This window comes from Manis pentadactyla, chromosome 3 (assembly GCF_030020395.1).
Source record: "Manis pentadactyla isolate mManPen7 chromosome 3, mManPen7.hap1, whole genome shotgun sequence".
NCBI lineage: Eukaryota > Metazoa > Chordata > Mammalia > Pholidota > Manidae > Manis > Manis pentadactyla.
The window spans coordinates 32,845,864-32,871,209 of record NC_080021.1 but is presented as its reverse complement, the minus strand read 5'-3'; the positions used below and the strand labels follow the sequence as shown (position 1 = coordinate 32,871,209).

General features: G+C 38.5%; 1 long non-coding RNA gene across 2 annotated transcripts in view; it reads left to right on the top strand.

The window, feature by feature from the left end:
- Window positions 1-25,346, top strand: part of LOC130682845 (uncharacterized) — a 283,848-nt gene that overhangs the window by 32,833 nt on the left and 225,669 nt on the right. Inside the window, exon 1 of one of the 2 annotated variants that reach the window (XR_008996218.1) lies at window positions 1,119-1,388. The exons of the other annotated variant lie outside the window; for it this stretch is intronic. This is a non-coding gene — a long non-coding RNA (uncharacterized LOC130682845). Of the gene's footprint in view, window positions 1-1,118; window positions 1,389-25,346 lie in introns of those variants that run through there. 2 annotated transcript variants of the gene reach the window in all.

Below are 25,346 nucleotides of genomic sequence, written 5' to 3'. Positions count from 1 at the left end.
CAGCAAGTTGTTCTCTGAACCAAACCAGATGGTGATCAGCTCTATTCCTATTATCAACTCAATACAGCGATGGTTACCAGACCCTACTTGCAAACTTTAACATTTGGAACAGATTAAAAGCAGTTAGGCTGAAATGAGAAACCACCATTTTACTAAAAGGTTCAGAACATATCATGCTGTAAAATCAGAAAAACTAGTAAGAAAAATTATGAGGGAAATGGTTCAGTGTCTACCTTGGATTCTCCTGGAGGATGTGTTATTTCCCTTTTATGAGTGCCTGTTTCAAAGGAATTTTAATGTGGAGTATTGTGAGGATTAGGGTCTATTAGCCTATCAATCTCCTTCACAACCTGTTGTGGAATTCTCTCTATGTAACTATGAACAACCTAGCCTTGGGCACACAAAGAGGATTGTTTGCACTTTTGGGGCTTTCCTTTGGGAGGTCTTTCTCTCTTTCTCTCTCTCTCTCTCTCTCTCTCTCTCTCTCACACACACACACACACACACACACACACACACACACACACACACAAGTTCAGAGGTTCACCAGCCACTGAAATTCATGAAACATTTGGGCTGCTCAGGTTTGGCCTATGGATTTGCAGGTATTTGGCTAAATGCTTTGTCTGCTAATGCCATATACTGTCTGTTTCTCACAATAGTCTTTTCTTTTGGCATATATTGGCCAAATACTAAGACTTTATAGGACCAGGGCAAATTAGTGTGAGTCCTTCATGTCCAGTTTTGTATAAAAGTGAAACCAAGGTGAACACCAAGATTAGCAAGTTTTAGAGTTAAAGCTATCAGAACTGTAGAAATAAACATATGACCAAGTTCAACTCCCATTTTGCTGTATAGAAAACTGAAGTTCAAAAAAAACTGTGGAGAAGTTAAAGGATTTTCCTAAAGACACACAGCTGGTATGAGTGGTAGGCAGATGAGGGAGGGTGTGAGTATTGCTAAAATATCAACATTCTTCTATGATCATGATTCAGAGACAGAGATAAAAAGGTAGATCTTTCACTTTCCGTATACAAATGGTGCCAGCCCTGTTCTTGTTCTTCTGGTAAGTTGAACAGTTTGCCAGAGAAACCCTTCAGAGAGAGGCAAACTGTGTTTGTGAATTTTTTATTTTAGCCAAGAACTTTCTTCAGAGTTGATTGAAAACCCTTTTGCCTATTTCTTGGTGTGATAGGAAATGTAAATTCCTCTTTAGGAATGTGATTTTGAAGCCACTTGTACTGTACAAATCAAGTAGGAAGAAAACAATGCTCAGGTCCACAAGGATAAGAACATACCACTCACATCTGCTGGAACGGAATTTTCGGTTGCAGTTGTTAGGAATGCAGACAGTGGAGTTAAGAGGACCTGGATGAGAGTGGCAATAGGTGAGAGAGAAAACCAGTATGATAATTTGAAAATTAAATATATACTGCTTAAACTCTTTGAGTTTTTTAACTTCACAATTTATTGTGAACATCTTTTTGCCATTTAATATTCTACATTAATTTTTTAATGGCCTCATAAGATTCCCTCATGGGCAATATTATAGTAGTTTATTGACTCTTTCCTTATTGATGAATATTTGACTATTCAACTTTTCAGTAGGCACTACTATTATGACTACCTTTGTAAATACATGTTTGCTCATATCCAGGACTCCTTCATTAGAATAACTTCCTAGAAAAATAATTTCTGAGACAAAGAGTATTCAAAAGACTTAAATTTTTCAGGGTATTACCAAATTGCACATAGCCACAATTCAAGTTCCTTTTGCAATATAGCTGATAGCCAAAGAGTTGCATGCCAAGATCCCCACATGTGCCCCTCTCCCCATATTTGTTGGCTGTGATTCTTTCTTATGGTGTAAAGTACCTTGTAAATAATCAATGTACCATTTACTTCTCTTATTCCAGACACTAGTGTTAGACATTGAAATTGAAAGGGACTTGCGAAATTTGAATTGTGAATTCATTTTTTAAATCATTGGTAGATCTAAATTTATCCATAATGTGATAGAATACATCAAAGTTTATCCATCTGAGACATGAAAAAAATCAGTGCCCTCAATATTTAAACTTTGAAAAAAGACTTCATTTATATATATATTGTATGTATATGTATAATATTTATATATACTTTTTTATTGCAGTATTGTTGATATACAAAAGTCATATTGTTTTCAAATATACAACAAAGGGGTTCAACAGTTACCCATATTATTGAATTCTTATCCCCATTAGTACGATTACTATCTTTCAACATAGAAAAATGTTACAGAATCCATTGACTATGTTCTCCATGCTGTACTACCATCCCTGTCTCCAACTTATATTTTAGTTGATAATTTTTGTGCCTCTTTTTCCCCCTCACCCTTTCCACCACACCCACTCCAATCCTCCACCCCATGGTAACCACTAGTCACTTTTCAGTGCCTGTGAATCTACTGCTATTTTGTTCATGCTGTTTTGCTTTGTTTTTATATCCTACAAATAAGTGATAGACATCATTTTTTTAGAGTAGCGTTATGTTCTCAGAATAATTCAAGCATTTTATAATTGTAAAAAAATAAAAGAAAAGGAAAAATCAGGGATCAATAGATGTGTATTTTTGAAGTGAAAGAAAATTGTTATTTTTCCTTTAAATCTTCTACAAGGTGATATTATAATTGCTTAATATTTGGAACTGCTTATAACACGAATCTATCATTTCATAGTAGCTTCAAACATAAGTATATTCTCATTTGCTTCTGAAACTTAAATTGTGGTGAAGCTAAATGAAACCAGGTGAAAGACTTAAAAATATATTTTTTTATTCTCTTATTTCTTTCGCTTCTTAATTGATATTCATGAGAAATTGCTTAGTGAAGATTTTGAATCTATTGGCTACCAGAGAGTTCTTATTCCCACAGTGGCATTTATGTTTCTAATGAAATGGACATTATGGCCAACTTGGAGCCATCTCATTTGTATTTAATACAATTCCTTGTTACATGTTTATATGCTACAACTTACCTTTCAATTAAAATAACACCCAACTCCCATTCTTCTTTTTCTTACATCAAACACTATCTTGCTAAATGCTAGCTATATAATGGATGCTTAGTAAGTGCTTGATGAATTCATTAACCTGGAAGGCATCTGTTAATTGGTTGAAGATTCTCGTTCTCACAGTCACACAGCATTTGCCTTGCTGTGAAGATTAGTAGCAACATACTCTTTGCTGGGGCCAGAAAAGTATGTTTGATGCAATCAAAGAGAGCAGTAGCTTAAAATCTTAACTAATATTGTGGGTAGTAACAGCAACTATTAACATCTCAGTGACTTTTCACCAGGTACTGTGTGCTTTATGAAATTCACTTCTACTATATACTTATATTTTCTCAACTCTGTTGTGTTCTCAAATAGGTAAAAACAAACAAACAAATAACAGGTTTGGCAGAGCCAGCCAACCAAAAGACAGCCTAGCCAGGCTTTAACCGAATTATCAAAGAGGAACCTTGTTTCTTGGGGACCTCAAAAATCCCCATTTAATAGGCCATTTCCTCTATTATTCTATTTCTAGAATACCAAGACCACTTTGGTGTCTCATTAACCAAGAACACTTTCTCTGTTAAATCCCTGTCAACTAATGCTTAAGAGGAAGATTTCAAGATATTACTATTTTCAGAAGTAATTGCCTTTCATTATGGGATATCTTTGAAAAGGAAAAAACCTTTATGATTCAAAATAGCAATGTATAGTGGAAGATATTTTAGGTGATGCCCTATTGATGTCATTTGGAAAATTCTTTTTGAGGTGTATATTTTCTTTCTTTTCTCTAAGAAAATGCTTTCTTTTCACAACTTATTACACCAGATAAGCTGATGCCAACCTGATTGAACATTTCTCTCCTGCTTCCTCTTAATTAAGAAGAAACTGGTTTCTTTTTCTATACTCTGCCTTCTGCTCCTACTATTTTCTTGATATCTGTGATGATACAAAAGCCAAATCCAATGGGCACTTTTTAGCTCCCATTCAGTTTGACACCTCCTTGCTAATGACTTTCACTTTTGAAACTTTCTTTGTTTTCACTACTCATTCTCTTGGTTTCCTTTTCACCTCTCTCAATATTTTTTCCCCCAATCATTCTCACCAGGTTTTTCTCTTCTTCCCACACAGTAATGTTGGCATTTCCCACATATAAGCAAGCTTCTTTTGGTTGTAGAATTTCTCTTTGGGTTATTTATTTCACTCTTGTCTTTAGCTGTTATTTCAATGCCTGTCATTCTCTGCCCATTCATCCTTTTTCTGGAGTTTCAGAAATCCTTCAGATGTTGATTTGGCTCCACTTGTATCTTCTTAAGATAAAAAATGAAACAAGAGGGTGGAGCCAAGATGGCGGCGTGAGTTGAGCAGCGGAAATCTCCTCCCAAAACCATATATATTTATGAAAATATAACAAAGACAACTCTTCCTAGAATAGAGACCAGAGGACACAGGAAAACATCCAGACCACATCCACACCTTCGAGAACCCAGTGCCTCACGCAGGGGATAAGATACAAGCCCCAGCATGGCGGGACCCGAGCGCCCCCCCACCCCAGCTCCCGGCGGGAGGAGAGGAGTCGGAGCGGGAGGGAGAGGGAGCCCAGGACTGCTAAATACCCAGCCCCAGCCATCCGGACCAGAGCAGAGACACAGTGCATGCGTGGGGTCCTGGATACTAGGGAAACAGGACAGCAAGACCTGTGAGCGGGTCCCTGAGGCCGGTGCCCGGGGACAAAGAAAAGCGAGTGGCTTTTTTTTTTTTTCTTAATTATTTATTTTATTTAATTTCTTTCTTTTTTTTTTTTGCTACTGCTTTTTGGAAGTCTTAAAGGGACAGGGACCCCAAAACTGGATGGAAGCGTCCCAGGACACTTAGTCTAGCAGCAGGGAATCTGGGGCTTTCTGGGCAGTCTAACCCCCTGGGAAGCAGGGAGCACGGAGGCCCCTCATGGAGATAAATAGTCTCCTGGCCGCTCCCCCTCAAACGCGGCTCCACCATATCGGAGCAGTAGCCAGAGGCAAGCCACGACCACAGCAACAGCGGAGATAAACTCCATAGCAGCTGGACAGGAATCATAAAGCCTGTCTGCGTGCAGCTGCCTAGCACAAGCCACCAGAGGTCACTGTTCTTCCAGAAGAGGAAGGCCACAAACCAACAAGAAGGAAAGTTCTTCCAGCCATCACTCGTCCCAGCTCTGCAAACTATCTCTATCACCATGAAAAGGCAAAATTACAGGCAGACAATGATCACAGAGTCAACACCTGAGAAGGAGACAGACCTAACCAGTTTTCCAGAAAAAGAATTCAAAATAAGAATCATAAACATGCTGATGGAGATGCAGAGAAATATACAAGAGCTAAGGGATGAAGTCCAGAGGGAGATTACAGATGCCCAGAAAGAGATTACAGAAGTGAAACAAAATCTGGAAGGATTTATGAGCAGAATGGATAAGATGCAAGATGCCATTGATGGAATAGAAACCATAGAACAGGAATGCATAGAAGCTGACATAGAGAGAGATAAAAGGATCTCCAGGAATGAAACAATATAAAGAGAACTGTGTGACCAATCCAAAAGGAACAATATCCGTATTATAGGGGTACCAGAAGAAGAAGAGAGAGAAAAAGGGATAGAAAGTGTCTTTGAAGAAATGATTGCTGAAAACTTCCCCAAACTGGGGGAGGAAATAATCGAACAGATCACAGAAATACACAGAACTCCCAACAGAAAGGACCCAAGGAGGACAACACCAAGACACATAATAATTAAAATGGCAAAGATCAAGGAAAAAGAAAGAGTTTTAAAGGCAGCTAGAGAGAAAAAGGTCACCTATAAAGAAAAACCCATCAGGCTATCATGAGACTTCTCGACAGAAACCTTACAGGCCAGAAGAGAATGGCATGATATATTTAATGCAATGAAGCAGAAGGGCCTTGAACCAAGGATACTGTATCCAGCATGATTATCATTTAAATATGATGGAGGGATTAAACAATTCCCAGACAACCAAAAGTTGAGGGGATTTGCCTCCCACAAACCACCACTACAGAGCATTCTAGAGGGACAGTTCTAGACAGGAGCACTCCTAAAACTAAACAGATGTCACCAGAGTAAAAAAAATCACAGCAAAGAAAGCAGACCACCCAAATACTAACAAAAGGCAAAAAAATAATATCAACTACCCACTAAAAGCAGTTAAAGGAAACACGAAAGAGCACAGAATAAAACAACCAACATATAAAGAATGGAGGAGGAGGAATAAGAAGGGAGAGAAGAAGAGAATCTCCAGACAGTGTATATAACAGCTCAATAAGCGAGCTAAGTTAGGCAGTAAGATACTAAAGAGGCTAACCTTGAACCTTTGGTAACCACGAATCTAAAGCCTGCAATGGCAATAAGTACTTATCTTTCAATAGACAACCTAAATGTAAATGGACTTAATGCACCAATCAAAAGACACAGAGTAATAGAATGGATAAAAAAGCTAGACCCATCTATATGCTGCTTACAAGAAACTCACCTCAAACCCAAAGACATGTACAGACTAAAAGTCAAGGGATAGAAAAACATATTCCAGGCAACCAACAGAGAGAAGAAAGCAGGAGTTGCAGTACAAATATCAGACAAAATAGAATTCAAAACAAAGAAAGTAACAAGAGATAAAGAAGGACATTACATAATGATAAAGGGCTCAGTCCAACAAGAGGATATAACCATTCTAAATATATATGCACCCAACACAGGAGCACCAGCATAAGTGAAACAAATACTAATAGAACTAAAGGAGGAAATAGACTGCAATGCATTCATTTTAGGAGACTTCAACACGCCACTCACCCCAAAGGATAGATCCACTGGGCAGAAAATAAGTAAGGACACGGAGGCACTGAACAACACAGTAGAACAGATGGACCTAATAGACATCTATAGAACTCTACATCCCAAAGCAACAGGATATACATTCTTCTCAAGTGCACATGAAACATTCTCCAGAATAGACCACATACTAGCCCACAAAAAGAGCCTCAGTAAATTCCAAAAGATTGAAATTGTACCAACCAACTTTTCAGACCACAAAGGTATAAAACTAGAAATAAATTCTACAAAGAAAACAAAAAGGCTCACAAACACATGGAGGCTTAACAACATGCTCCTAAATAATAAATGGATCAATGAACAATTTAAAATAGAGATCAAGGAATATATGGAAACAAATGACAACAACAACACAAAGCCCCAACTTCTGTGGGACGCAGCGAAAGCAGTCTTAAGAGGAAAGTATATACTGATCCAGGCACACTTGAAGAAGGAAGAACAATCCCAAATGATGGTCTAACATCACAATTATCGAAACTGGAAAAAGAAGAACAAATGAGGCCTAAAGTCAGCAGAAGGAGGGACATAATAAAGATCAGAGAAGAAATAAACAAAATTGAGAAGAATAAAACAATAGAAAAAATCAATGAAACCAAGAGCTGCTTCTTTGAGAAAATAAACAAAATAGATAAGCCTCTAGTCAAACTTCTTAAGAGAAAAAGAGAATCAACACAAATCAACAGAAACAGAAATGAGAATGGAATAATCACGAGACTCCACAGATATACAAAGAAATATTAAAGACTACTATGAAAACCTATATGCCAACAAGCTGTAAAACCTACAAGAAATGGACAACTTCCTAGAAAAATGCAACCTTCCAAGACTGACCAAGGAAGAAACACAAAAGTTAAACAAACCAATTACAAGCAAAGAAATTGAAATGGTAATCAAAAAACTACCCAAGAACAAAACCCCCGGGCCAGATGGATTTACTTCGGAATTTTATCAGACACACAGGGAAGACATAATACCCATTCTCCTTAAAGTTTTCCAAAAAATAGAAGAGGATGGAATACTCCCAAACTCATTCTATGAAGCCAACATCACCCTAATACCAAAACCAGGCAAAGAACCCACCAAAAAAGAAAACTACAGACCAATATCCCTGATGAATGTAGATGCAAAAATACTGAATAAAATATTAGCAAACCGAATTCAAAAATAAATCAAAAGAGTCATACACCATGACCAAGTGAGAATCATCCCAGGGATGCAAGGACAGTACAACACTCGAAAATCCATCAACATCATCCACCACATCAATGAAAAGAAAGACAAAAACCACATGATCATCTCCATAGATGCTGAAAAAGCATTTGATAAAATTCAACATCCATTCATGATAAAAACTATCAACAAAATGGGCATAGAGGGCAAGTACCTCAACATAACAAAGGCGATATATGATAAACCCACAGCTAACATTATACTGAACAGCGAGAGGCTGAAAGCTTTTCCTCTGAGATCGGGAACTAGACAGGGATGCCCACTCTCCCCACTGCTATTTAACGTAGTACTGGAGGTCCTAGCCACAGCAATCAGAGAAAACAAAAAAATACAAGGAATCCAGATTGGTAAAGAAGAAGTCAAAGTGTCACTATTTGCAGATGACATGATATTATACATAAAAAACCCTAAAGACTCCACTCCAAAACTAATAGAACTGATATCGAAATACAGCAAAGTTGCAGGATACAAAATTAACACACGGAAATTTGTGGCCTTCCTATACACTAACAATGAACCAATAGAAAGAGAAATCAGGAAAACAACTCCATTCACAATTGCATCAAAAAGAATAAAATACCTAGGAATAAACCTAACCAAAGAAGTGAAAGACCTATACTCTGAAAACTACAAGTCACTCTTAAGAGAAATTAAAGTTGACACTAACAAATGGAAACTCATCCCATGCTCTTGACTAGGAAGAATTAGTATCGTCAAAATGGCCTTCCTGCCCAAAGCAATATACAGATTTGATGCAATCCCTATCAAATTACCAGCACCATTCTTCAAGGAACTGGAACAAATAGTTCAAAAATTCATATGGATACACCAAAGACCCTGAATAGCCAAAGCACTCCTGAGAAAGAAGAATAAAGTGGGGGGGTTCTCACTCCCCAACTTCAAGCTCTACTACAAAGCCATAGTAATTAAGACAATTTGGTACTGGCCCAAGAACAAAGCTACAGACCAGTGGAACAGAATAGCGACTCCAGACATTATCCCAAACATATATGGTCAATTAATATTTGATAAAGGAGCCATGGACATGCAATGGCGAAATGACAGTCTCTTCAACAGATGGTGCTGGCAAAACTGGACAGCTACATGTAGGAGAATGAAACCTGACCATTGTCTAACCACATACACAAAAGTAAATTCAAAATGGATCAAAGACCTGAATGTAAATCATGAAACCATAAAACTCTTAGAAAAAAACATAGGCAAAAACCTCTTAGACATAAACACGAGTGACCTCTTCTTGAACATATCTCCCCGGGCAAGGAAAACAACAGCAAAAATGAACAAGTGGGACTATATGAAGCTGAAAAGCTTCTGTACAGCAAAAGACACCATCAATAGAACAAAAAGTTACCCTACAGTATGGGAGAATATATTTGTAAATGACAAATCCGATAAAGGCTTGACGTCCAGAATATATAAAGAGCTCACATGCCTCAACAAACAAAAAACAAATAACCCAATTAAAAAATGGGCAGAGGAACTGAACAGACAGTTCTCCAAAAAAGAAATACAGATGGGTAACAGACACATGAAAAGATGCTCCACATCACTAATTATCAGAGAAATGTAAATTAAAAGCACAATGAGGTATCACCTCACACCAGTATGGATGGCTGCCATCGAAAAGACAAACAACAAATGTTGGCAAAGGTTGTGGAGAAAGGGGAACCCTCCTACACTGCTGGTGGGAATGTAAATTAGTTCAACCATTGTGGAAATCAGTATGGAGGTTTCTCAAAATGCTCAAAATAGACTTAACATTTGACCCAGGAATTCCACTCCTAGGAATTTACCCTAAGAACACAGCACTCAAGTTTGAAAAAGACAGGTGCATCCCTATGTTTATTGCAGCACTATTTACAATAGCCAAGAATTGGAAGCAACCTAAGTGTCCATCAGTAGATGACTGGATAAAGAAGATGTGGTACATATACACAATGGAATATTATTCAGCCATAAGAAGAAAACAAATCCTACCATTTGCAGCAACATGGATGGAGCTAGAGGGTATTATGCTATTTGAAATAAGCCAAGCAGAGAAAGAGAAATACCAAATGATTTCACTCTTCTGTGGAGTATAAGAGCAAAGGAAAAACTGAAGGAACAAAACAGCCGCAGAATCACAGAACCCAAGAATGGACTAACAGGTGCCAAAGGAAGAGGGGTTGGGGAGGATGGGTGGGTAGGGAGGGATAAAGGGGGGGAAGAAGAAAGGGGTATTATGATTATCATGCATAGTGGGGGTGTTGGAAGAAAGAGGAGGACTGTACAACACAGAGAAGACAAGTAGTGATTCTATAACATTTTGTTATGCTGATGGACAGTGACTGTAAGGGGGTTTGTGTTGGTGACCTGTTATAGGGGAGAGCCTAGTAAACATAATGTTCTTCATGTAATTGTAGATTAATGATAACAAAAAAAAAAAGAAAAAAAAAGCATTTCCTGTTTGGTGATCTCCAGTAAGTTCTTCACAATCGTATAAAGGGCATATCAAAGTGTGGGCAAAGGTTTGTTTCTGTTTATACAGAGCATTAAAGCCTAATTTGGCTACCCAGAAAACGGGTTAAGACACAATATGAAGAAGAACTTCCAATATCAGCATTTTCTGGAAGAGTCATTCCAGAAGATGATCATCAAAAAACTTCAACAAAGATCCTGGTGCTGTTGCAGTTGTAGCTGCCTTCATCCCACCAGTTCCTGGACTTGCCATTGGAATGAAGAAGGAGGTATCTAAGCTGGCCTGTGCATACAGTAAAACAACAAATTTGACTGGATCTATACAGTTGGATCTCAACTAAGAATTAGGAGAAGTGCAAGTTGCAGCGCTCCAAAATCTTGCGACTATAGACTATCTACTGTTAAAAGAACATAGGGGATGTGAACAGTTCCTAGGAATGTGTTGTTTTAATTTGTCTGATTTTTCTCAAAATATTCAAATTCAATTAGACAATATCCATCATATCGTTGAAAAGTTTTCACAAATGCCTAGGGTACCTAACTGGTTTTGTTGGTTTCACTGGATTTGACTGGTAATTGTAGGTCTTCTTTGGTTATATAGCTGTATTCCTATTATGTTAATGTGTGCACACAATTTAATTAGTAATTTAAAACCTATACACGCTTATGTTACACCAGAAGAAGATATGTCAAAGAAATAATCAATCTTCCCATGTTTTCTTCCGTCTGCTACTTCTATAGTTTCTCTTCTTCCTTCATAATTACATCCCCTAAGTAGAATTCGTGCCTCATATCGAAATTACCGAGTATCATAATTCTTCCAGGTGGTAAAGATACCTCAAGACAAGTGCTGGGCATAGAAGCCACAGGACATAAATCTGAAAAAAAGTAAAAAGCTAACCTTTTCAAACAATAGTGCTTCTCTCTCACTTACCAACTTTACATTTCCCTGTATGGCCCCGGAAGATGACTGGTTAGCCAGAGACGGGTAAGATTCCTCAAAGGGGGAACAACCTAAGAGAGGCACAGTCGCAGGGGGGCCATCAGGAGAGAAATTGGGGACCAACAGAGGGGAGGCTTAGAATCTCACCCCCCCCATTTTGAGAGAAATCTTCTGCATCCCTGGATGTTTTGTTGCCCTTGTCTAGCTTGGATTAATACTTAGTCTGTAGGCGCACACTTGATCATCTACATTTGCCCTCTTACAGCACTAAACTATGTTTTCTACCTTTATCTTGCATCTACCTACCACTTCAGCATTTAATTAAATAGAAGATAATAATAATAATAAATAATAATAACAATAATAATAATGAGAAATATGGGATTCACATATAAATCAAGTATAAAATCAAACAAATATTCATATTTGACCTGATTGTTTATAGTTCATGATGCGTGATCAAAACCGAAAGTTTCTGTGATGACTGCCCTTGCACTGTTCACCATGTAAGAACTTATTCACTATGTAAGAACTTGTTCACCATTTAAAGACTTGTTCGTTATGCTTCAGAAGATTGGAGACTGTTGAGAATTAGGCTTGGGATTGATTAATGATTATGCATTGAGTCCCCTATACAGAATTTTATTGTTAACAACCGTATGATCAATAAATATGAGAGATGCCCTCTCAAAAAAAAAATAAAATGAAACAAGCTCAACATTGAGCTTATTATCCTCTACCTGCATCTTCTCTTGCATTTTATATCTCAGTTATTTAACATGACCATTTATTCAACAGTCCTCCCCACCTAAACCTGCCAGATAATTTGTATTTACCCTTGAACACTCACTCCCACATCCATTTGACCACCAGGTTCTTTTGTTAGTTCTAAATTAATTCAACAACTTCTCTCAATCCTCAATACTTTGTTAGTTTGAACTTTCACCTCTCCCAGCCTATTTAATGAAAAAGCCTACTAACTATAAGCAAATTGCCTAAATTGTTCTCTTTTAACAGTAATGCTTTTGTAATATGATCATTTGCTCCTTCACTTAAGATTATGATGGCTTCCTATGCTTATAAGACAAAGAACGTCTCTCTCATTCATTCATTCATTGAATTCCTACCATGAGGTTTACACTTGGTAATGTGGGGAAGTTGGGGTTCCTATGGCCAGGATCCTCACTGAACTTAAACCACCTGATGATGTAACTGGCCTGTTGCTGTGCTGCCGCTTCCACACCTTTAGGCAATAAGCTATTATTGCGCTATATAGAGAGCTTGGCTTATTGCTCTGGGTGGAGGTAGAGACACTAGTGCTCGACCTACCGCCAGAGAACAAGCCGGGTAATAAACCCTTTCACCCCAAAGAATGTTTTGCGGTCAATTTCTTTGGTCACACTGAATCCATAGCGAACTTGCCGGGGGCTGAAACCCATTGGCAAGACAGTAAATACTTTTGAACAAAGATTGATATTCTGTATTTTATCTCAATAATCTAATTCCAGTGTAATTCAATGGATTTATTAACTACTTCCCAACAAATCGTCTTCTCTACCTATACCTCGCACTGTTTCATTCTCTGAAAGGCATTCTGTACTCCAGCCATTCAGGTATATTATACATTCTGCTAAGATATCATACTGTACCATCCTGGTGGACTCCTGCTTGTTGGGAGCCAGTTCTTCATGGATCTATTACATTTCTACATTTCTTGTGAGCAGAGGCACTCACTGCTTTTGTTCTGACTTATCTTTGCTAGGCTTTTTTGTATGGCCTTGGAAGTTTAAGATATCTTCCTCTGGAGCAAAGGACTGGCTGGTTTATTGCCTATTATAGAAAAGTTAGGCTCCCTAAGCTCAGGGTTTCTCCCCATTAATGCAACCCAACCCACTGTATGTGTAAGAGTTTTCTGGTCCTTGTTGGATCACCGGTGGGAACTGGGACTTAGGGAACTGGTAATAAGAAAGTGCTAATTCTGGTTATGAGTAGAGTCATATGGCTGTGAGTAATAAACGCATTTCTGTTTGATTCAGTAGTCTCATGTCTTCTGCCAGTATCCATGAAACTATTGCAAGATAATTTGTTAGTTTGCTAATAGGATAAAGCTTCTAAAACTTCATAGTTCTTGATACTACTCATCTTTCAAGGTCCAGATTTATTGTTTCCTCTTTGAAATTATCACTGATTCTTCCAGGCAAATGTATTCTTGTGGATCTGTTATCTTTCAGAGAATTATTCTTTATAGTAAGTGGGCATTATATTGTGATTACACATTTTGAAGCCTGTCTCCTTGCTAGATTAATAGCCTTTTAGAATCAGATACTAAGTCCCAGTTACCTGGTAGCATTTGTGGAATGCACATTAAGATATTCAGTAAATATTGAGGAATCAATGAATTCCATTCTTCTTTTCCTGACTTTCTTCTAGTCAGCCTCATCTTCTTTCTGATATCTGACGTGTTAAGGAACTTACTTAAATTTTCCTTTCAAAGCATAATCTTCCTACTCTCATAACCACTGGAAAAGATGACTTCTTCTGTACCATCCACCTCAATCAGAAATTTTCCCACCATGGAAATGTGTGCATGTTTGAACTGCTTCCATTTGTAATATAAGGCCAAATCCTCAAGAATATAGAAAATACTTTGTTATTGAACATCTTTGGTTCCAACATTTTATATAAAAGTGGATTTATCTTACTCTGTATGTCCTTGTGCCTAAATGAAATCATCCTGTTAAAATGTTATAAACCACAGCTTGATAGAGAATGAATGAATGAATGTGTTCTTGACTCTAATTTGTGATTTGGGGCATTGCATAATGATCAGGTTGTTTCAGTTGATGCTGTTAATAAATATTCTTTGAGTTTTCCACCATTTTATATTCTATTATCATGGTCACACTTTCTACAATACTAGTTGTTACCTAATTATCTTTTAAATTTGGCCATAAAAAAGAGTTAGAAAACCATATTTAGGAGAATGGTGGAGAGGGTAATAAAAGAAACAAGCTTAACGGTTAGTCAAGATAGTATGAGCCTGTATTTCACAGCAAACAAGCCACCTAATCTCATTCATTAGTTTTACTCAGTGGGTCCAGCTGACTCTCAAGGAAACTTGTGTTCCATGGAGTAACTTGACAATTAAAGCTACTTAGAACTTGAGGCTCCATTGTATCCTCACCTCAGAAAGATGCCTCAAGAGGAATGAAGAGTTCATAACCTTTTCAAATTCCACTGACCAGAGGTAATCACATAGCTCCATCAAACTGCAAAGGCTGAGAATAGTGGTGAGCATAACTGATGAGAACAAAACTAAATTTTAAGTTCTGAGAGAAAGAGCTAAATCATATAAAAGAACAAGTCTGAGAGGAAATGAATATTTATTGGATACATACTGTGGAAGTTCTCTGTTGTTTTTTTTTTTTTTGCATGGATTCCTAGGCCAAAAATAAATAACCATGCTGTTGATTGAGTGGTTAAGTCCAAACAACTTAAAATACATTTATATACTAAGAACTTAGCAGCTTTTTTTTTGTATCATTAATCTACAATTACAGAAAGAACATTATGTTTACTAGGTTCCCCCCTTCACCAAGTCCCCCCCCACATACCTCTTCACAGTCACTGTCCATCTGCTTAGTAAGATGCTGTAAAATCACTGCTTGTCTTCTCTGTGTTGCGCAGCCCTCCCCGTGCCCCCCATGCACTATACGTGCTAATCATAATGCCTTCTTTCTTTTTCCCCACCCTTATCCCTCCCTTCCCACCCATTGACCCCAGTCCCGTTCCCTTTGGTAACTATTAGTCCATTCTTGGGTTCTGTGATTCTGCTGCTGTTTTGTTCCTTCAGTTTTCCTTTGTTCTTATACTCCACATATGAGTGAAATCATTTGGTACTTGTCCTTCTCCGCTTGGCTTATTTCACTGAACATTATACCCTCTAGCTCCATCCATGTTGTTGCGAATGGTAGGATCTGTTTTTTTCTTATGGCTGCATAATATTCCATTGTGTATATGTACCACATCTTCTTTATCCATTCATCTACTGATGGACATTTAGGTTGCTTCCATATCTTGGCTATTGTAAACAGTGCAACGATAAACATAGGGGTGCATCTGTCTTTTTCAAACTCGAGTGCTGCATTCTTATGGTAAATTCCTAGAAGTGGAATTCCTGGGTCAAATGGTATTTCTATTTTAAGCATTCTGAGGAACCTCCATACTGCTTTCCACAATGGTTGAACTAGTTTACATTCCCACCAGCAGTGTAGGAGGGTTCCCCTTTCTCCACAACCTCTCCAACATTTGTTGTTGTTTGTCTTTTCAATGATGGCGATACTTACTGGTGTGAGGTGATATCTCATTGTGGTTTTAATTTGCATTTCTCTGATGATTAGTGATGTGGAGCATCTTTTCATGTGCCTGTTGGCCATCTGGATTTCTTCTTTAGAGAACTGTCTATTCAGCTCCTCTGCCCATTTTTTAATTGGATTACTTGCTTTTTGTTTGTTGAGGCATGTAAGCTCTTTATATATTTTAGATGTCAATCCTTTATCAGATCTGTCATTTACGAATATATTCTCCCATACTGTAGGATACCTATTTGTTCTATTGATGGTGTCCTTTGCTGTACAGAAGGTTTTTAGCTTGACATAGTCCCACTTGTTCATTTTTGCCTTTGTTTCCCTTGCCCGGGGAGATATGTTCATGAAGAAGTCACTCATGTTTGTGTCCATGAGATTTTTGCCTATGTTTTTTTCTAAGAGTTTTATGGCTTCATGACTTACATTCAGGTCTTTGATCCATTTGGAGTTTACTTTTGTGTATGGGGTTAGACAGTGATCCAGTTTCATTCTCTTACATGTAGCTGTCCAGTTTTGCCAGCACCATCTGTTGAAGAGACTGTCATTTCCCCATTGTATGTCCATGGCTCCTTTATCAAATATTAATTGGCCATATATGTTTGGGTTGATGTCTGGAGTCTCTATTCTGTTCCACTGGTCTGTGGCTCTGTTCTTGTGCCAGTACCAAATTGTCTTGATTACTGTGACTTTGTAGTAGGGCTTGAAGTTGGGGAGCGAGATCTCCCCCACTTTATTCGTCCTTCTCAGGATTGCATTGGCTATTCGGGATCTTTGACGGTTCCATATGAATTTTTGAACTATTTGTTCCAGTTCATTGAGGAATGCTATTGGTAATTTGATAGGGATTACATCGAATCTGTATATTGCTTTGGGCAGGATGGCCATTTTGATGATACTAATTCTTCCTAGCCAGAAGCATGGGATGAGTTTCCATTTGTTAGTGATCTCTTTAATTTCTCTTGAGTGTCTTTTAGTTTTCAGGGTATAGGTCTTTTACTTCCTTGGTTAGGTTTATTCCTAGGTATTTTATTCTTTTTGATGCTATTGTGAATGGAATTGTTTTCCTGATTTCTCTTTCTATTAGTTCATTGTTAGTGTATAGGAAAGCTACAGATTTCCGTGTGTTAATTTTGTATCCTGCAAATTCGCTGAATTCTGATATTAGTACTAGTAGTTTTGCAGTGGAGTCTTTAGGGTGTTTTATGTACAATATCATGTCATCTGCAAATAGTGACACTTTGACTTCTTCTTTACAAATCTGGATTCCTTGTATTTCTTTGTTTTGTCTGATTGCCATGGCTAGGACCTCCAGTACCACGTTGAATAACAGTGGGGAGAGTGGGCATCCCTGTCTTGTTCCCGATCTCAGAGGAAAAGCTTTCAGCCTCTCGCTGTTCAGTATAATGTTAGCTGTGGGTTTATCATATACGGCCTTTATTATGTTGAGGTACTTGCCCTCTATGCCCATTTTGTTGAGATTTTTAATCATGAATGGATGTTGAATTTTGTCAAATGCTTTTTCAGCATCTATGGAGATGATCACATGGTTTTTGTCTTTTTTTTTTGTGATGTGGTGGATGATGTTGATGGATTTTCGAATGTTGTACCATCCTTGCATCCCTGGGATGAATCCCACTTGGTCATGGTGTATGATCCTCTTGATGTATTTTTGAATTCGGTTTGCTAATATTTTGTTGAGTATTTTTGCATCTACAATCATCAGGGATATTGGTCTGTAGTTTTCTTTTTTGGTGGGTTCTTTGCCTGGTTTTGGTATTAGGGTGATGTTGGCTTCATAGAATGAGTTTGGGAGTATTCCATCCTCTTCTGTTTTTTGGAAAACATTAAGGAGAATGGGTGTTATGTCTTCTCTGTATGTCTGATAAAATTCCGAGGTAAATCCATCTGGCCCAGGGGTTTTGTTCTTGGGTAGTTTTTTGATTACTGATTCAATTTCGTTGCTGGTAATTCGTCTGTTTAGCTTTTCTGTTTCTTTCTGAGTTAGTCTTTGAAGGTTGTATTTTTCTAAGAAGTTGTCCATTTCTCCTAGGTTTTCCAGCTGGAGAATACTAGGTTTTCATAGTATTCTCTAATAATTCTTTGTATTTCTCTGGGGTCTGTCGTGATTTTTCCTTTCTCGTTTCTAATTCTGTTGATGTGTGTTTACTCTCTTTTTCTCTTAATAAGTCTGGCTAGAGGCTTATCTATTTTGTTTATTTTCTCGAAGAACCAGCTCTTGGTTTCATTGATTTTTCTATTGTTTTATTCTCAATTTTATTTATTTCTTCTCTGTTCTTTATTATGTCCCTCCATCTGCTGACCTTAGGCCTCATTTGTTCTTCTTTTTCCAATTTCAATAATTATGACATTAGACTATTCATTTGGGATTGTTCTTCCTTCTTTAAATATGCCTGGATTACTATAGACTTTCCTCTTAAGACTGCTTTTGCTGTGTCCCACAGAACTTGGGGCTTTGTGTTATTGTTGTCATTTGTTTCCATATATTGCTTGATGTCCATTTTAATTTGGTTGTTGATCCATGATTATTTAGGAGCATGTTGTTAAGCCTCCATGTGTTTGTGAGCCTTTTTGGTTTCTTTGTACACCTTATTTCTAGTTTTATTCCTTTGTGGTCTGAAAAGTTGGTTGGTAGGGTTTCAATCTTTTGGATTTTACTGAGGCTCTTTTTGTGGCCTAGTATGTGGTCTATTCTGGAGAATGTTCCATGTGCACTTGAGAAGAATGTGTGTCCTGATGCTTTTGTATGTAGAGTTCTGTAGATGTCTATCAGGTCCATCTGTTCTAGTGTGTTGTTCAGTGCCTCTGTGTCCTTACTTATTTTCTGTCTGGTGGATCTGTCCTGGGGTGAGTGGTGTGTTAAAGTCTCCCAAAATGAATGCATTGCATTCTATTTCCTCCTTTAATTCTGTTAGTATTTGGTTCACATATATTGGTGCTCCTGTATTGCGTGCATATATGTTTATAATGGTTATATCCTCTTGTTGGACTGAGCCCTTTATCATTATGTAGTGTCCTTCTTTATCTCTTCTTACTTTCTTTATTTTGAAGTCTATTTTGTCTGATAGTAGTATTGCAACACCTGCTGTTTTCTCTCTGTTGTTTACATGAAATATGTTTTTCCATCCCTTGACTTTTAGTCTGTGCATGTCTTTGGGTTGGAGGTGAGTCTCTTGTAAGCAGCATATACATGGGTCTTGCTTTTTTATCCATTCTATTACTCTGTGTCTTTTGATTGGTGCATTCAGTCCATTTACATTTAGGGTGATTATTGAAAGATATGTACTTATTGCCAAGGCAGGCTTTAGATTTGTGATTACCAAAGGTTCAAGGTTATCTTGTTTACTACCTTACTGTCTGACCTCACTCGCTTGTTGAGCTGTTATAAACACAGTCTGATGATTATTTCTTTCCCTTCTTTTTCCTCCTCCTCCATTCTTCATATGTTGGGTGTTTTGTTCTGTACTCTTTTTAGGAGTGCTCCCATCTAGAGCAGTCCCTCTAAGATACCCTGTAGAGGTGGTTTGTGGGAGGCAAATTCCCTCAACCTTTGCTTGTCTGGGAATTGATTAATCCCTCCTTCATATTGAAATGATAATCATCCTGGATACCATATCCTTGGTTCAAGGCCCTTCTGTTTCATTGCATTAAACATATCATGCCATTCTCTTCTGGCCTGTAAGGTTTCTGTTGAGAAGTCTGATGATAGCCTGATGGGTTTTCCTTTGTATGTGACCTTTTTACTCTCTCTGGCTGCCTTTAATACTCTGTCCCTGTCCTTGATATTTGCCATTTTAATTATTACGTGTCTTGGTGTTGACCTCTTTGGATCCCATCTCTCGGGAGTTCTGTGTCCCTCCGTAGTCTGAGCAACTATTTCCCCACCCAGTTTGGGGAAGTTCTCTGCAATTATTTCTTCAAAGACACTTTCTATCCCTTTTTCTCTCTCTTCTTCCTTTGGTATCCCTATAATGTTGATATTGTTCCTTTTGGATCGGTCACATAGTTCTCTTAATATTGTTTCATTCCTGGAGATCCTTTTATCTCTCTCTGCATCAGCTTTTATGCATTCCTGTTCTCTCATTTCTATTCCATCAATGGCCTCTTGCATCTTATCTATTTTGCTTATAAATCCTTCCAGAGTTTGTTTCAGTTCTATAATCTTCCTCCAGACATCTGTGACCTCCCTCTGGACATCTGTAATCTCTCTCCGGACTTCATCTCTTAGCTCTTGCATATTTCTCTGCAGCTCTGTCAGCATGTTTATGATTTTTATTTTGATTTCTTTTTCAGGGAGACTGGTTAGGTCTGCCTCTGCAGATCCTTTCTCAGGTGTAACTATCTTGGACTGGACCAGATTTTTTTGCCTTTTTATGATAATAGCAGTGGCTGTAGGCAGGTTGTGGGTGTGTCAGCTGGGAGAAGAAAGTCCTTTCCTGCTTGCTGGATGCCTTGCCCTTCTCCGCTGCCTGTGACAGCTACCTGCACTTCCGGAGCAGCCACCAGGTTAATCTCCTAAGCTGCTGTGGGCGGTTTGTCTGTCAGAGCAACGCAGAGCCCTGCAGGGAGTGGAAGGCACGCCAAGTGCACTCCTCTGTGCTAGTATCAACTCTGCAGGGCAGCTGTGTGGCAGCAGCGGCCTTTGGGTGTGGCTTGGGCAGCTGTGCTTTGGGCTGGGATTCTGGTCTGCTCCTGGGAGCATGCCTGCTCCCTCTGGCTCCACTGCCGGTGTGCGCGGGGCTTTTCCGCACAGGCTTCTACTGGGCTCTGGCTTCACTGCTGCCGGTGCTTGCGAGCCACACCCGGTCTGTTCGGTTGTGCCACTGCAGGCTAGCACAAGCCTCTCCTGTGGCACACGGATCTGCTCTCGGTTCATTCCAGTGCTTCCGCCCCCGGTGCGCGCTCCCACTCTCCTGCTACTGGGCCCATGTATTGGGTTCTGCGCCAGTTGGAGGAATGACTGGCAGGCTGCTTAGTCTTGTGAGGGGCTTCAGAGCTGCACTGCCTCTGTTTAGGATGCTTAAATTTCCCTGGTATTCCTAGCTGCCAGGGCAACTTCATCCAGCTATGGGGTCCCTGTCTCTTTAAGACTTGCAGAGAGCCCTCGCTTTTCTTTTGTCTCAGGGGCGCCAGTTGTGGGGACCTGCCCACAGGTTTTGCTTTTCCATTTCTCCAATATCCAGCACTCCATGCACCTTGTGTCTGCGTTCAGGGTGCAGATTTCTAGAGCTCGTTGTTTAGCAGTCCTGGGCTTTCACTCCCTCCCCGTTCCAACTCCTTTCTTCCCACCAGGTTTTGTGGTGGGGGAGAGTTCGGGTCCACCTGGCCGCGGCTTGTACCTTACCCCCTTCGTGTGATGCTGAGTTTCCGCAGATGTAGATGTATCCTGGCTGTTGTACTGCACCCACTGGCGTCTCTTTTAGGAATAGTTGTATTTATTGTATTTTCATAAATATATATGTTTTGGGGAGGAGATTTCCTCTGAACTAGTCACACTGCCATCTTCCCGTGATCCTCAGAAGTCTCTTAGTAGCTTTTTGAAAAAAAAAATCTACATAGTTGAAGGAAGAAATGTTATTTTAGTTTTAACCACAGTTTCTAAAAAGGTGGTGGGCCTTTGGGCAAAGCACACCTCTTAGACATTGGAATCTAATTAGAAACCACCACCCTCATTCTTGTTCTACATTGATTTTCATGGTTATTTGCTTTTTGTACAGTAAATACCAAAACTCAGCTTCACAAAAATATGATGTCACCGAATGGAATGTAGTATGATCTAATGTTGAATCTGTGAACCAGATCTAGTAGTTTACATAGTGGCTGACAGATTTTGAATATTGCTTTTTAAAAAATACCCCATGGCACTCCTGTAAGTGTGCTGCAGTGCCCTTGGGTGCCTCTGTACACAGTATGGGAACCATGGGCCTGTGGTTGTAAGTATATATATAGGTCACTTTGCACAATAGTTTGGAAGGTATGTGCTTTCATTCCCAAGCTAGATGAGAAATCTAAGCTTTGGAAAGGGAGGAATTCTACCTTGAGCCTCCTACTTAGTAATTAGTGGAGCAGAGGCTTGAACTCAATACTTCTGGCCCCAAACTCCATTGCATCATGCCATGTGTCATGAGATTTGCAGGATTAAGTTTTTCATAGCTTCTTGTCTCCCTGACCTTTCCTTGGTTTCAAGCAACATTGAAACGACTATTTTTTAAACATGTGGGAGTGCTTGAAATTCATGAAAATGATTTTTCTGTTATTTTTTTAAATTTTTGGTATCATTAATATACAATTACATGAGCAACATTGTGGTTACTAGTTTCCCCCCATTATCAAGTCCCCACCACATACCCCGTTATAGTCACTGTCCAGCAGCATAGTAAGATGTTATAAAGTCACTACTTGTCTTCTCTGTGCTATACTGACTTCCCCATTACCCCCCTACATTAAATGTGCTTATCATAATGCTCCTTATTCCCCTTCTCTCCCCCCCAACCCCCAGTCCTTTGGCAACTGTTAGTCCATTCTTGGGTTCTGTGAGTCTGCTGCTGATTTGTTCCTTCAGATTTTGCTTTGTTCTTATGCTCCATAGAGGAGTAAAATCATTTGGTACTTGTCTTTCTCTGCTTATTTCACTGAGGATAATACCCTCTATCTCCATCCATGTTGTTGCACATGGTAGAATTTGTTTTCTTCTTATGGCTGAATAATATTCCATTGTGTATATGTACCACATCTTCTTTATCCATTCATCTACTGATGAACACTTAGATTGCTTCCATTTCTTGGTTATTGTAAATAGTGCTGTGATAAACATAGGGGTGCATATGTCTGTTTGAAACTGGAATCTTGCATTCTTAGGGTAAATTCCTAGAGTGGAATTCCTGGGTCAAATGGTATTTCTATTTTTAGTTTTTTGAGGAACCTCCAAATTGTTTTCCACAATGGTTGAACTAGTTTACATTCCCACCAGCAGTGTAGGAGTGTTCCCCTTTCTCTGCATTCTCGCCAGCATTTGTTGTTCCTATTCTTTTCTATGTTGGCCATCCTTACTGGTGTGAGGTAATATCTCACTGTGGTTTTAATTTGCATTTCCCTGATAATTAGTGATGTGGAGCATCTTTTCATGTGCCTGTTGGCCATCTGAATTTCTTCTTTGGAGAAGTGTCTGTTCATATCCTCTGCCCATTTTATAATCAGATTATTTGCTTTCTGGGTGTTGAGACATGTGAGTTCTTTATATATATATATATTGGTGTTAACACCTTGTCAGGTATGTCATTTACAAATCTATTCTCCCATACTGTAGGATGCCTTTTTGTTCTGCTGATGGTGTCCTTTGCTGTGCAGAAGCTTCTTAGCATGATGTAGTCCCATTTGTTCATTTTTAATTTTGTTTCCCTTGCTCGAGGAGATGCATTCAGGACAAAGTTGCCCATATCTATGTTCAAGAGATTTTTGCCTATGTTGTCTTCTAAGACTTTTATGGTTTCATGACTTACATTCAAGTCTTTGATCCATTTTGAGTTTATTTTTGTATATGGGGTTAGACAATAATCAAGTTTCATTGTCTTGCATGTAGCTGTCCAGTTTTGCCAACAGCAGCTGCTGAAGAGGCTGTGATTACCTCATTGTATATCCATGGCTCCTTTATCATACATCAATTGACCATATATGGTTGGGTTTATATTAGGGCTCTCTAGTCTGTTCCATTGGTCTATGGGTCTGTTCTTGTGCCTGTACCAAATTGTGTTGACTACTGTGGCTTTGTAGTAGAGCTTGAAGTTGGGGAGTGAAATCCCCCATGTTTTATTCTTCCTTCTCAGGATTGCTTTGGCTATTCGGGGTCCTTTGTGTTTCCATATGAATTTTAGAACAATTTGCTCGAGTTCGTTGAAGAATGCTGTTGGAATTTTGATAGGGATTGCATTGAATCTGTAGATTGCTTTACGCAGGATGTCCATTTTAACAATATTAATTCTTCCTAATCATGAGCATAGGATGTGTTTCCATTTATTGGTATCTTTTTAAATTTCTCTCATGAGTGTCTTGTAGTTTTCAGAGTATAGGTCTTTCACTTCCTTGGTTAGGTTTATTCCTAGGTATTTTATTCTTTTTGATGCAACTGTGAATGAAATTGTTTTCCTGATTTCTCTTTCTGCCAGTTCATCATTAGTGTATAGGAATGCAACAGATTTCTGTGTATCAACTTTGTATACCGCAACTTTGCTGAATTCAGATATTAGATCTAGTAGTTTTGGAGTGAATTTAGGGATTTTTATGGACAATATCATGCCATCAGCAAACAGGGACAGTTTTACATTTTCCTTGCCAATATGGATGCCTTTTATTTCTTTGTGTTGTCTGATTGCCATGGCTAGGACCTCGAGAACTATGTTGAATAAAAGTGGGGAGAGTGCACATCCTTGTGTTGTTCCCCATCTTAAAGGAAAAGCTTTCAGCTTCTCGCTGTTAAGTATGATGTTGGGTGTGGATTTGTTATATATGGCCTTTATTATGTTGAGGTACTTGCTCTCTCTACCCATTTTGTTGAGAGTTTTTATCATGAATGGATGTTGAATTTTGTCGAATGCTTTTTCAGCATCTATGGAGATGATCATGTAGTTTTTTTCCTTCTTTTTTTTTTATGTGGTGGATGATGTTGACGGATTTCCAAATGTTGTACCATCCTTGCATCCCTGGAATATATCCTACTTGATCATGATGGATGATCTTTTTGATGTATTTTTGAATTCGGTTTGCTAATGTTTAGTTGAGTATTTTTTGCATCTATGTTCATGAGGGTATTGGTCTGTAATTTTCTTTTTTTGTGGTGTGTTTGCCTGATTTTGATATTATAGTAATGGTGGCCTTGTAGAATGAGTTTGGGGGTATTTCCTCCTCTTCTACTTTTTGGAAAACCTTAAGGAGGATGGGTATTAGGTCTTCACTAAATGCTTAATAAAATTCATCAGTGAAACAATCTGGTTCAGGGATTTTATTTTTAGGTAGTAGTATTTTGACTACCAATTCAATCTCCTTGCTGGTACTCATCTATTCAGATTTTGTGTTTCTTCATTGGTCAGTCTTGAAAGTTTGTATTTTTCTAGAAAGTTGCCCATTTCTCCTAGGTTATCCAGTTTGTTAGCATAAAATTTTTCAAGGTATTCTCTCATAATTCTTTGTATTTCTCTGGTTTCTGTAGTGATTTTTCCTTTCTCATTACTTATTCTGTTTATGTGTGTAGACTTTTTTTGAGCTGTCTCAAAATTAAACTGCTCCTTCTTTCATTGATTCTTTCTATTTTTTTACTTGTCTCGATTTTATTTACTTCTGCTCTAATCTTTATTATGTCACTGCTTCTACTGACTTCGGGCCTCCTTTGTTCTTCTTTTTGTAGTTTTGCTA